Source organism: Pinus tabuliformis, chromosome 9 (genome assembly GCF_031772625.1).
Source record: "Pinus tabuliformis cultivar Carrire ecotype Pingquan chromosome 9, CPIR1, whole genome shotgun sequence".
NCBI classification, from domain to species: domain Eukaryota; kingdom Viridiplantae; phylum Streptophyta; class Pinopsida; order Pinales; family Pinaceae; genus Pinus; species Pinus tabuliformis.
This window is the reverse complement of record NC_142307.1, coordinates 1252159608-1252171759: the sequence shown is the minus strand read 5'-3', so window position 1 is coordinate 1252171759 and position 12152 is coordinate 1252159608. Positions and strand designations below refer to the sequence as shown.

The window sequence follows — 12152 nt, the reverse complement described above, 5'->3', positions numbered from 1 at the left end:
CATGACTTCACCTAAGGCTAAATGGGTTATATCTCAGTTCCAAGAGGCGAAATCCACTGCTTTTAGTGGTTTATCAGTTGCATATTCATGGCAAGAATCGTAGGGGTCCATAATCCAATGTCCAGGTGGTTTATCAACCTCATGGCAAGCACCATAGTGACCCAATTCCTCCAATGAGTTCCCACTGGCCCTCCAAGCTTAAACACATGGTTCAATGGCCTTCATGCGGTCACAAGAAATGTATTCCTAATTAACAAAGCATTGGGTTCAATCGCACCCATCTTTACACATGTTATCTTCTCACCAACAACTTGACACAAATTTCTTCTCTAGTCTCTTCTCCCAAGACTCCCTTGTTTCACAGTCTCTAGCATTCTGCATGTTCTTTGTGCAGCAAGCTTCTGTACCCATTATTATGTGCCTCTTCCACACACTTCGACTACTCTTCCACACTCTTCAACTTGTTGTCTAGTCATCTTTTTGTTTTCCCTTAAGGCTATCATCCTGTCTCAGCCACATTCCTTGAGGAAGGGGGACAATATGGGTGATGTCCTGTCTCAGCCACATTCCATGAGGAAGGGGGACAATATGGGTGATGTCCTTCCCCAATCTGCCCATTCCAAACTTCACTGCATGTTAGCGCAGTCAAGGTAGTCATGAGTTTATTTTCACATAATTTACATATATTCAAAATTTACATAGTTGTATTCACATACACCAAGTACAATGAACTAAAATTATTACACATACCAGAATTTATCAACCATTTAATTTATATAACCACATTAATTATTAATTATCACAATTATATTATTTCTTCTAACATACATCACCCATCACCTAACACCACGCACCACCTAACACAATCCCATTAACAAATGCAAATGAAAGAAAATAACTATAATCAACCATTTTTATATTTATTAATATATTGATATTTTAATTCATAAAACCATTTTTCAGTTTTCCTTCCCACACAAAATTCAACCATCCACTCTTACGACTACATAATTAACTAATATATCAACATAATATATACTAACTAAACATATAAAAATCATAAATGTTGAAGGACACACCGTTGGGCAATGTGAAAACCAAAGATGAAAAAATTAGTCTCAACAAATCAATACGAAAACGTCAAATTAGAGGGCTATTCATATTCATTGTTATGAGGCTGGTGTTGCCATTCCACACCGATAATACATTTTGATTTAGAAGGCCTCTGCTCCTGCGCTGCTGCGATCTTTTCCACGTAGTTCCCTGCTTACAGACTCTAATACAGACCAGAACCAGAAAATGGCAGCTGCTTATAGCCCTCTTCCAACATCGTCATCTGCAGACATGGTGCCTACAATAACGACGCCGACCGCCGCTCGTGTTTTCTTCTCTGGGCTCTTAGAAGGTACCAACAACGCCCTTTCCCAAAGGAGGCCATGGCTGGAGCTCGTAGACCGCAACTCCCTGGCAAAGCCCGCATCCATGGCAGAAGCGGTCACCAGGGCCCGCAAGAACTGGACATACTTCCGCGTGAATTACCTCCTCCTGCTCTCTGGCGTTCTCGCTTTCAGCCTTTTGTCCAACCCTATCTCGTTTTTCCTCCTCGTTGCTCTCATAGGGGGCTAGATCTTCCTTTATCTGTTGAGGAGGGAGCCCCTGGTTCTGCTCGATAGAACCTATAGCGACCGGGAGGTGCTGGGAATCCTGACAGTCCTTACGATTGTTATCGTCTTTATGACGAGCGTCAGGGCTGTGCTCATTTCGGCGTTGATGATCGGGGTAGCGATGGTGTGCGCACATGGCACGTTTAGGGTTCCTGAAGATCTCTTTTTGGACGAAGAGGAGCCCGTTCCTGGATTTCTCTCCTTCCTCGGCGGCCCTACCCCGGATGTTGCCAATGTCTGAAGGGTTTTCCATGTACGCAAATTTGCTTAATTTCTAATTTTTCAGTTTGATCTGTATGAATTTTAAGAAGAATAGCAGGTTTAAAAAAAGACCATCTTAGGGTTTCTCTTTTTTCTTTATCAATTGGGGTTATTTGAATCTGGGAAAAGACATCAGGGTTGAATTGGGTTTCTATGGACAAAAAAATCATCGTAAGGTTTCTCTATTTTTGTTTCTGGTGGGTTTATGTGAATATGGGGGTAAACATTATGGTAGAATAGGATTTCTATGGATTCGAAAAGGAAACATTAATGAAAGCTTCTTCAGAATTTTATTCTGACTTGAAACACCAGTTTGACACTACCATAGAGAAGTTAATAGCTGCCATTGAGGAAGTCATTCAAGATGAGACTTTGGCATCTGTTCCTTGCTCGGAGAGAATGTCTTATCTGGAGACAAGCCTCCTTTTTCTTATTGAGGAGTATAAGGTAGCTTTTTCACAAGTGAACCTGGTTCATAAATGCTTACTTGAGCTTGCTTCTAATTATGGAAACTTGTTGGAAAAAAAACCAACACTTTCTTTGGATGTGTTCCTCAGAGAAGTCTTCAGTTACAAAGAAAAGGAAGTAGACCAGTTAAATGAAGAAGTAAACGTAATGAATTCAATTAAAACTCAGCATGAAGAAGAAATTAAGGAACTGAAGGACCGTTTATGTAAATTTGACGAGAATCTTAAAGAAATGAGCATGGATAACAGCAAAATGAGAACTGAGCAGAACAACATGAACTTGCTTTAATTTAATAATGCAGAATACGGAAGAGTACAATAGTGTGATGCTGTGCTATATGGCACTAATGACCCTCAAAATGATTTACAGCTCACAGGCCAACTCAGAACTTACAGCTCTAATATCCCTGTTACAATATGTAAGGCTTATAGAACCTTGTAATCATTTTTGCCTGTAAGGCCACTTATAGACACTTATATGCTACGTCAAATCTTAGAGCATATTATTCTAGGGTTTGGTCGTTTGAGTTTTCAGATCTTGATTTCAGTTTCTGTTCCAAATTCCAGCTTGATTGTGTGCTATGGTGGTTGCCCATGTTCTTCTTTTCTCTTTCCAGGTGGGCAGGTTTCTGGGATATTCAGCACCATTTCCCACCTTCTGGTTTGGCCCCTAACATTATTAGGGCTTCACCATTCATATCCTGCTTGCTGGCAGTCTCAACCTTTGGTACTTCTTCTATATGCGCTGATGCCATCTATTGGCACTTATATTCTTATATTCACCCTTATATTCTTCTTTTGCAGAGGACAATGCAGTTGTCAACTGCCTTTTTTCTATTCGATGATCCCACCTACTGATCCCACCTAAAATGCAAACCAGATGATGATCTTCTGCCATCTGCACATCTGGCCTAGTGAGAATATGTAAATCTGACCAGCTCAATTATCTCATTCCAGGTATACCACAGGCCATATCTCAGTGTTCCTTATATATGACGTAGAATCTTCTTTTCCGCTCTCAAATAGCTTTTCAGAATCAGGCATCAGTGTTCCTTTTATGTGACATAGAATTCTCTCTTCTGCCCTCAAATGGCTTACTTTAGGATCATCCATATATCTTGAAACTACTTTTAACTGCATAATTGATGTTAGGTTGTGTTGTAAACTAAATCAGGCGTTTGACGAGCTGTCAGTGTAGTGTCCTATTGACAGGCTTACTTTTTTTCATCTGTGTTTAGCTTCCATAAGAATATCCTTAGGCATGCACTTTGTCATCTAAAACTTTTGCAATGGGTTTTATGCATGCCTTGTTTGAGATAAAAAAGGTTCTTTTAGGATTTTGCTAAACCTCCTTGCCCAAGTAATAATGCAGAACTCCCATGTCCATCATGTTAAATATCTTCATCAAATTCTGCTTCATTGCCTTCTCGCAATTGCCTGTTATAATTAGATTATCCATGTACAGAGTTGCTAATAGCAATCAGTGTTCCATGGGGACGTGTTCCTTAGGGTGGGGGCTGCACCTCCCATGTTTTCCACCCTCCAGGGATAGGGGGTTGCTTGGGGAAATGTTTCCCCACATCCCCCTTTGGGGGAAACTCTGGGAAATGCATGGCAAAACATTTCCCTAGTGTGGGGGACACATTTTTTCAAAAGGGAGATGCCTGCCCCCCCTCCCCCTCCCCTCCAGATTTTTGGTCCATCAACCCATGATGTAATGGTCTAGGGTAATTTTTCCGTAGAATTTCTTAGGGCACTTGGGCTTCAACATATTTCTTCTTCTTGCACAATAGCTGAGTTCAATAGAATTAATACGTATTCAATAAAAGTTCAATAAACCCAACAGTGAATATATCATTCAACAAATCCACCAAATAGTATAATCCAAGTTCCACAATATAGTTTCAATAGATCAGAGTAAATTCAACAATACAGAAGTACCCTAACCAGAAACATCAAATTATCCAAGTACAGTTTCCTAACAGCAAGAACCCTATGTGAGCTCTTGTCTGGACAAAATTCCTAAAGTGTCACCAAACCGTACTTAGTTCCTGCCTCTGTATTGTCTTTGGAAAGCTCAGACCTCTTCCACAAATCTCAGACTGTTGCAACCGTAACCCTCTCTGCTGTGTACAGGTACTGATTCCTTTCCAGAACTTCAGATCTACCCAAAACAGGAAATAATTTGTTCTCCAAATGTCTCTGGTCCGCTCAGAATCTTTGCCTCAGGTAAGTTTCGGTGCCTCAAACCTCTGTTTGAAAAGACCTCGGTTGCCTCAGGAACACATCACTTCTATCACAGGAGTCTTGGGTAACACAAACCCCATCGTGGCCCTGATGTTGTTTTAGAATGGAGGTCTTGGTCTACCTGTGTAGGCTTACTCCTGCTTTGGCATCCTCAAAAAATACACAAAATGATTTACTGTTCACCAAACTTGCCACTCAAATTGAATGTTTCAATATAACTTCAACCTGCTACAGACTGCCCTTACAAGATTTTTCAAGCCTCACAAATTTATATATTTTTAAACGTTTCTATGTTCGAGTGAGAGATCTCAATAGCCCCGTGAATCTAGATTCACAATCTCCTATGGCTCTGTCTACTGGGTGCATTAACTTCATTCAACTGTAAGCCCTTTTGAGAGGTAACGTTTTTGAACTTGCTACTCAATAATTACCTAGTTTACCAAAGGAATATCTAACCCAAGCTACAGTAATAAAGTCTTCCACCATAATAAGGTGTTACTCTTAACATAAAAATTCAGCATCTGTTCTGTGTGATTAGTATAATCATGTACCTAGCCATGTTCTCTCTCCACCAATATCACACCAAAACCTTTTCTCGTTCTTTATATGGGTTGCCTCTCGGGAAAATTTTTGATTCCTCACTCAAAATTGAATTACGACTAGATTCTATGTTTAGTTAGTATTTTCATTATATCAGTGATTTTTTGAAATGATTGCATCGTGATTATAACTTCACAAATAGATATACTATTCTGACCCCTCTCTCTTTGTTGAGCAGGTTGGCATGTAATTTGTACTTGGGTTCACTAATAGATATACTATTCTGATCCCCCTCTCTTTGTTGAGCAGATTAGCGTGTAATTTGTACTTGGTTTCATGCGTAATGACCATTTGTTGCCCTATCTTTTCCTTTTTTTTTCCTGTTCTATCCATCACAACTCGATTATGCTAGGGCACTAGGAGCGACAGTGGGATCTAATAATTTGTTAGCTTAAAGATAATTAAGATGAATAACTTTAACAATCTATACTGCATGCAGGTCCATAGGTCCTAGTGTGTAAAATTGTGCTCTCGTACCATTTGAAATGTTATTCACAACACTATAATGACTAAACTATATATATATATAATTGCGTGGAATTAAATGTCCTCAATAATCTCAAATAAGTGTTAATTCTTTTCAACTAAATGACAACACGGGCTACTTTAAAGCTTCACATAATTCCATCATACTTGATATTGCTATTTCAATACTTGTGTTTGAAACATATGCAAATAATGGAGGGGGTTTCTATTATGATAATAGAGAATAGCTTCGATTATGTATAGAGCTCGAGATAAGAGTAAAGAAGTGAAACGTAGAGATGCGAGTATCATATGTCTAGACGAGTATAATATGTATAGGCGAGTATCTTCAGGTGCTCAAGAATGATTACTAAAACAGTCAGTTAATTCTGCAATTTAAAGGATGAAAAAGGAGGTTATAGGAGTCTAGTTTTGGTTCTCATCCACAATGTCACACTAGTCTGCTTGGGCATGGTTCTCATGGTTTAATAGTGACTTGAGGAGTCATAATACCACAGATCACTAAACACGAACAGCTAAGGTAGCCCAAGGACAATAGCCATCTTTACACATTAATTAACAGGTCTTACATTAATTATCCTAGGGGGTTTTAATACTTCCAAATGCTTAAAAAACAGTTAGCAGAGCATTCACATTACACATTCCAGCAATCTTTTCTATAAACCAACCAAATGCAGTCAGGAGAGCCCTCCTTTTAAACTATACAACCTTATTGTTAGTATGATCAACCTTATTTTAATATATAGTGTGACAAACTGTATGTGACAGGCAGGTGGAAAACTTTTCTCGCAATTGACTAAGCGACGTCCTGCGAGCCAGACTTGAGACGGAAACCCTCGTCAGAAGTATATGCTTGGCTCTTTTCCAAACAAATGAAGAGTCAATGAGGTTTTGTGTAATCACTTCTGGTATCGTATTGGGTTAACCCACCCGCTTTTTGATTCCAATAAGCAGAGGTGGTCACTATGGTAATCCGATTTCAATTTGTAGTTAGAAAATGGGGTCACAACTTTCCATATTTTTTGTTTTGTTTTGTCTTTTTACATCAAACAATAGTATATTTATTAGAACCATAGTCAACTAAACAAACAGGAAACAATTTATTTGACAGGTGGAAGAAGTGATAGGCTTAGAGCAATTGAATTGTAGGCCATGCTTCTTGACAAATTGATGAACAGATGTCTCCTTACTTGAGATTTAGGTTGGCACCATGGCACCATCCTGTCCATCATTATACACTAATCTTGTCAATATCTTCTTCACTGTGAATGACTGGCCTGTTCCCTGCAAATAGATCTGAGCATAGAGGAGCCAATCCAAGAACAGTAATCTCTAGCACAAGACAATATTAATGATCTAAATACCTAATCCTGAAGCTTGAGTTTGATTTTTCTCTACTGGTTCTGAATCTCTGATTGAGAATCTCCCACTCATCATTATCAAACCTTCTCCTTCATCATTGGCATCAGCTGCACTGCTGAGGTACTTTGGTTGGTTGTCATTGGACTTGAGAGCTTGAAGTTTCAAATGATTATAGTAACAGACAACCAGAAAAGCCAGTCCACACCCACTCAAGTTTATGACTGTAACCTTTTCATTTATTACAGACAAAGATTATGTTATGAGCAGCCAGTCCTTGACAAGACCAGCAACATTCATAGTCAAGGCTGAAGTCTTTCCTATCAGAAGAAACACTGCAAGATTAAGAGCCAAGGCACAAGCAGAAATGTCATGTAATCCAAATCAAAGGAAGAGACCCTGATTATGAGAAATGGGTATTCTACTAAGGCCCAGGGGGTGCTGAGAAAAACAAGGCAACAAGGAGCAACAAAGATGTGATGGGATTCAACTTAATCCCTTTTGATGTTCGTGGAATTTGTATGAGAACCAATTGGGTAGTCTCACATGCAACTGCACTTAACTGGAGAATCACCTCCCATGCATTCATCTTGGCCTCCCCATAAGCTGAAATAGTAACTCCAATGGATATGGCCAACATATTGGCCTCGGGCTCACCTTTATAAGCTTCTTTCTTCAGGGAAACCACAATCAAATACACAGCAATGGGAATTAGAGCTTTCAGCATTTGAAATAATGATACTGAGAGGAAAACATAGGCAGAATTTGAAAACCAGAGACCCAAAGAATACACTTGTCAATACTATGGGTTCAACGAGCTTGAAGACTCTTACAATAGCAACAGCCAGTGTTGAGTAGAAGCCCATGTGAATCATGGTGGGACTGATCACACTAAATTTGTCAAGCAATGGCAACTCCAATGGATATGGCTAACATATTGGCCATGGCCTCACCTTTATAAGATTCTTTCTTCAGGGGAACTGCAATCGAATGCATATCAAATGGGCACAAGAGCTTTCAACATTTGAAATATCGATACTTTGAGAGACATGCACCAAGGGCTGCATCATTTAGGATTTGTACTCAGTTTAGGTGTCATATTCAAGGGGAAGTTGTTATGCTTTCCACCACTTCATAGATTGTTAGAGTGATGAAACAAAAGAGGCTCCCTCTTGAGGCTAGATTATGTCATTCATATCAGCTGTGTTGTTGATGTCCTAGCTCAGCCAGGTCTTGCCAAAACTCTATTGAGGTTCAAAATTTATTATAAACTGAAATGTCTTCACAAGAATTGACCTCATAAAATGCCATAATCACAAGATATGCCATACATGGTTGTGATTATGGCTCGCAAGACCCTTAGACTTTGAGCAATGAGGCTCGCAACATCACTTATGATTATGCACTCTACAATTCTGTGACCAGCTGAATGTCAAGCAATTGAACCGCGATTTAAATCCTATTTTGTTAGCAATAAGTACTATACTTTGTCTTTATTTAGTGTAGAGAACCAAGCACTTATTCTGCTCATCTATAGAAGGGACAATGGTTGTTTGCCTATGAGGTATAAGGAAATCCTATCAGATGTTTTGTATTTTCGTATGGAATTGAATCATACTCCTGCACATTGTAACATTCATATATATCAACCTGTAGAGGCCTTAATAACACCTGGTATTCTGGTTAGTGATTTTTTTGGACCTCATGTGCATATCCTACATGCACAGGATGGACTATTCATATATTACAGGGTATTATTCTTATTATTTAGGGTGCACATCTTCAGGTGCTCAAGAATGATTACTAGAACAGTCAGTTAATTCTGCAATTTAAAGGATGAAAAAGGAGGTTATAGGAGTCTAGTTTTGGTTCTCATCCACAATGTCACACTAGTTTGCCTGGGCATGGTTCTCATGGTTTAATAGTGACTTGAGGAGTCATAATACCACAGATCACTAAACACGAACAGCTAAGGTAGCCCAAGGACAATAGCCATCTTTACACATTAATTAACAGGTCTTACATTAATTATCTTAGGGGGTTTTAATACTTCCAAATGCTTAAAAAACAGTTAGCAGAGCATTCACATTACACATTCCAGCAATCTTTTCTATAAACCAACCAAATGCAGTCAGGAGAGCCCTCCTTTTAAACTATACAACCTTATTGTTAGTATGATCAACCTTATTTTAATATATAGTGTGACAAACCGAATGTGACAGGCAGGCGGAAAACTTTTCTCGCAATTGACTAAGCGACGTCCTGCGAGCCACACTTGAGACGGAAACCCTCGTCAGAAGTATATGCTTGGCTCTTTTCCAAACAAATGAAGAGTTAATGAGGTTTTGTGTAATCACTTCTGGTATCGTATTGGGTTATTGTTAGAAGCGATAATTGGATTCGGATTCTCATCGAGTGAGTTGTTCTGCTTTCTCAATTTGAGAGGGTTTGTTTGGAGGGAAAAACGAAAGAGGACATACAAGAATAGTGAGGGGAAAGATGCAGAGGAAGAGGATTGAGAACATCGCCAGCAAGCAGGCTACATTTTCCAAACGTAGGTGGATTGCTGAAGAAAGCTTACGAGCTCTCGGTGCTCTGCACTGCAGAAGTTGAACTTGTGATTTTCTCCCCAGCAGGAAAGCTCTATGAACTGTTTTTTAGTGCAAATCCTACTATTTTGATTCTAATAATCATGGCTATGCAAACCTCATGAGATTCTTACTAATAACCCCGGTGGTGCAAGCCCTAGTAAGTTCGATGTTGAAAAACTTAGTGTAAAACCTCCAAATCGCTGGTTTTGTTGTAGTGCTTATTGGAGAGTATATAAAAAATTTCACACCTTTTTATGAGATATGGGAGGAAAACATGTTAAAGATTTTTAATAGATATAAAATTTCCAAAATGATGCTAGTTACGTGTGATTCTTTTTTCATTGTTTGTGATTATGAAAAATGAAACTCAATGTTTTTTCATTAGTGCACACATATTTCATTATATAATTGCATATAGAAAAATCATTCCAGAGCCGATAACAATAAAAGTGAAGAATTTATGGTCCAACGTTATATTTAAGGGAGATGTTTAAGGATGACGTTTGAATTTTGTTTTTCATTTTAAGACATTTGGAGCAAATATTAGGAAGGACTTTGAGAAAGGATTGTCCTTGATTTTCGAAAATGGAGTTGTTCCTTTCCAGCCATATGCCCCAAGTGACCATCAAAGGGAGAGCTCATATGTTTTTTGGATGTTTTCTTTATAGCCAATTTTTTACACATATACATAGAGTCCCCATGCCATTGATGTGAATTACTTGTTCGGTTTTTTTTTAACCAAAATTTTTACCCAAACAAGAAAAATTAAAAAAATGCCTCAAGATCAAAGACTGAAACAAAGACCTATTGACATACCTTTTAAAGTATGGAAAGAACTTGTAAAATCATATGAGAAGTTGGATGCACAAAGAAAAGCCGACAATGAGAGCATTCAGGTATTGAATTTTTCATTAAACATTATTTAGAATGTATTAATACTTATAAGTATCTTAGACATGTATTTGTGTGAAAATAAATTGAATTGGTTTATGTTTAAGGACAAGGCATCCAAGGCGAGGTTAACCTAGACAAAAGTCACTCATCGTAGTGGCCAGAAAGGTTTAAAAGCACTGATAACAACCTTTGTAAGTATATTAAACATGTGATATTTTTTTAATAAATTTTGTACTAGAAGAAAGTCATTGTTATCTAATTTCTCCCTATTTACTGATTGATAGGAACTAAAATATGGAAGACCTCCAAATCATTTGGAAAAGGAGGTGTTGGATGGACTCTATGGTATGTAATCTTAGTTGGATTTCCAATATACTTTTAAACCATATTTTCATTTTATTTTTTAGTACTATTAGATATTATATCTTACCTCATTTTATGGTTAACATTGTATAACAAAAACATGCGTTGTGTTATGTAATTAATACTAACATGTAATATTGATTTTTTTTGTCAAAATGCTATAGGTAATGATTGCCAAGACGATGATCCAAATTATGTTCAACATATATCAGGAGATGATGAGGATGAGGATGAGGATGATGGTGGTGAAGGAGGAGAGTGTTGGTGATGATGTGGATTAGAGTAATGAGGATGGTCAAGATGATCATGAGGATGATCTTGGTGGTGGTAGCTAGGCATGCACATGCATTGTTTTTTATGAAGAAATTATTGTGTAGAATGACATTGCTATGTTTAGATGGGTGTTGTGAATTTACCCTATATCAATGAGACATTTTGATTTTGTAATCATACGATGAGTTTGATTTATGTATGTTGTTAATTTATCGTAGAATAACGATATTCATGAAATATTTTGATTTGTTAATCATATTTGAATTTTAATTGTTTTGATTAAAAATAATACTGATTTTATTAGTATTATGTTGCTATTTTATACATGTTTTGAAAATTGTTAATGACACATTGTTATTTTTTTGGATGGATGTTGTCAATTTCTCTTAAATTTCTTTACAAATGATTTTGAATTGTGATATCTGCTTTAATGATATTTAGAAACTATCATATATTTCACTATGAATCTATAAAGGGGGTCATATATGTAAAGAAAAATATACTCTATATAAGAAGTCAAATGCGGATGTAACCATGGATGCAAAATTGAAAGTAAAATTGGATGTTAAACTAGGAATTAATACAAAATGCAAACAATTGACATACAAAGTGTTTTAAATTAGAAGTGAAAAATTGTGCAATAGTTGACACAAAGAAGGGAACAAAACATGGCATACAAAAGGATATCAAATTGGGCAAAAACAAGGACACATAAATGGGCACCAAATTAGATGCAAAAAAAGACAACAACTAGATGTAAAATAAGATGCAAAGTTGAGCGTTAAAAAGAAGCAAAAAACGTTACAAATTAATATGACAAATGATGATGCAAATAATGGTGTAAATTTGGGATGCAAACTTGGGTGCAAACAAGGAAAAAAAAAAGATGTAAGAAAAGACATAAAACAAGATGCAAAATGGCGCTGAAAAAAGGTGAAACCAAGGAT

The 12152-nt window shown here is 37.4% G+C and overlaps 1 long non-coding RNA gene and 1 pseudogene across 1 annotated transcript; both read left to right on the top strand.

Annotated features, from left to right (window-relative positions):
* Window positions 1-1076: 1076 nt before the first annotated feature.
* Window positions 1077-2110, top strand: LOC149153109 (PRA1 family protein B1 pseudogene; annotated as a pseudogene).
* A 1728-nt stretch (window positions 2111-3838) lies between these two features.
* On the top strand, window positions 3839-11425 carry LOC149153108 (uncharacterized). The gene is made up of 3 exons (XR_016263764.1): window positions 3839-10760; window positions 10854-10914; window positions 11097-11425. It is a non-coding gene; the product is annotated as an uncharacterized LOC149153108 (long non-coding RNA).
* The last annotated feature ends 727 nt before the right edge of the window (window positions 11426-12152 follow it).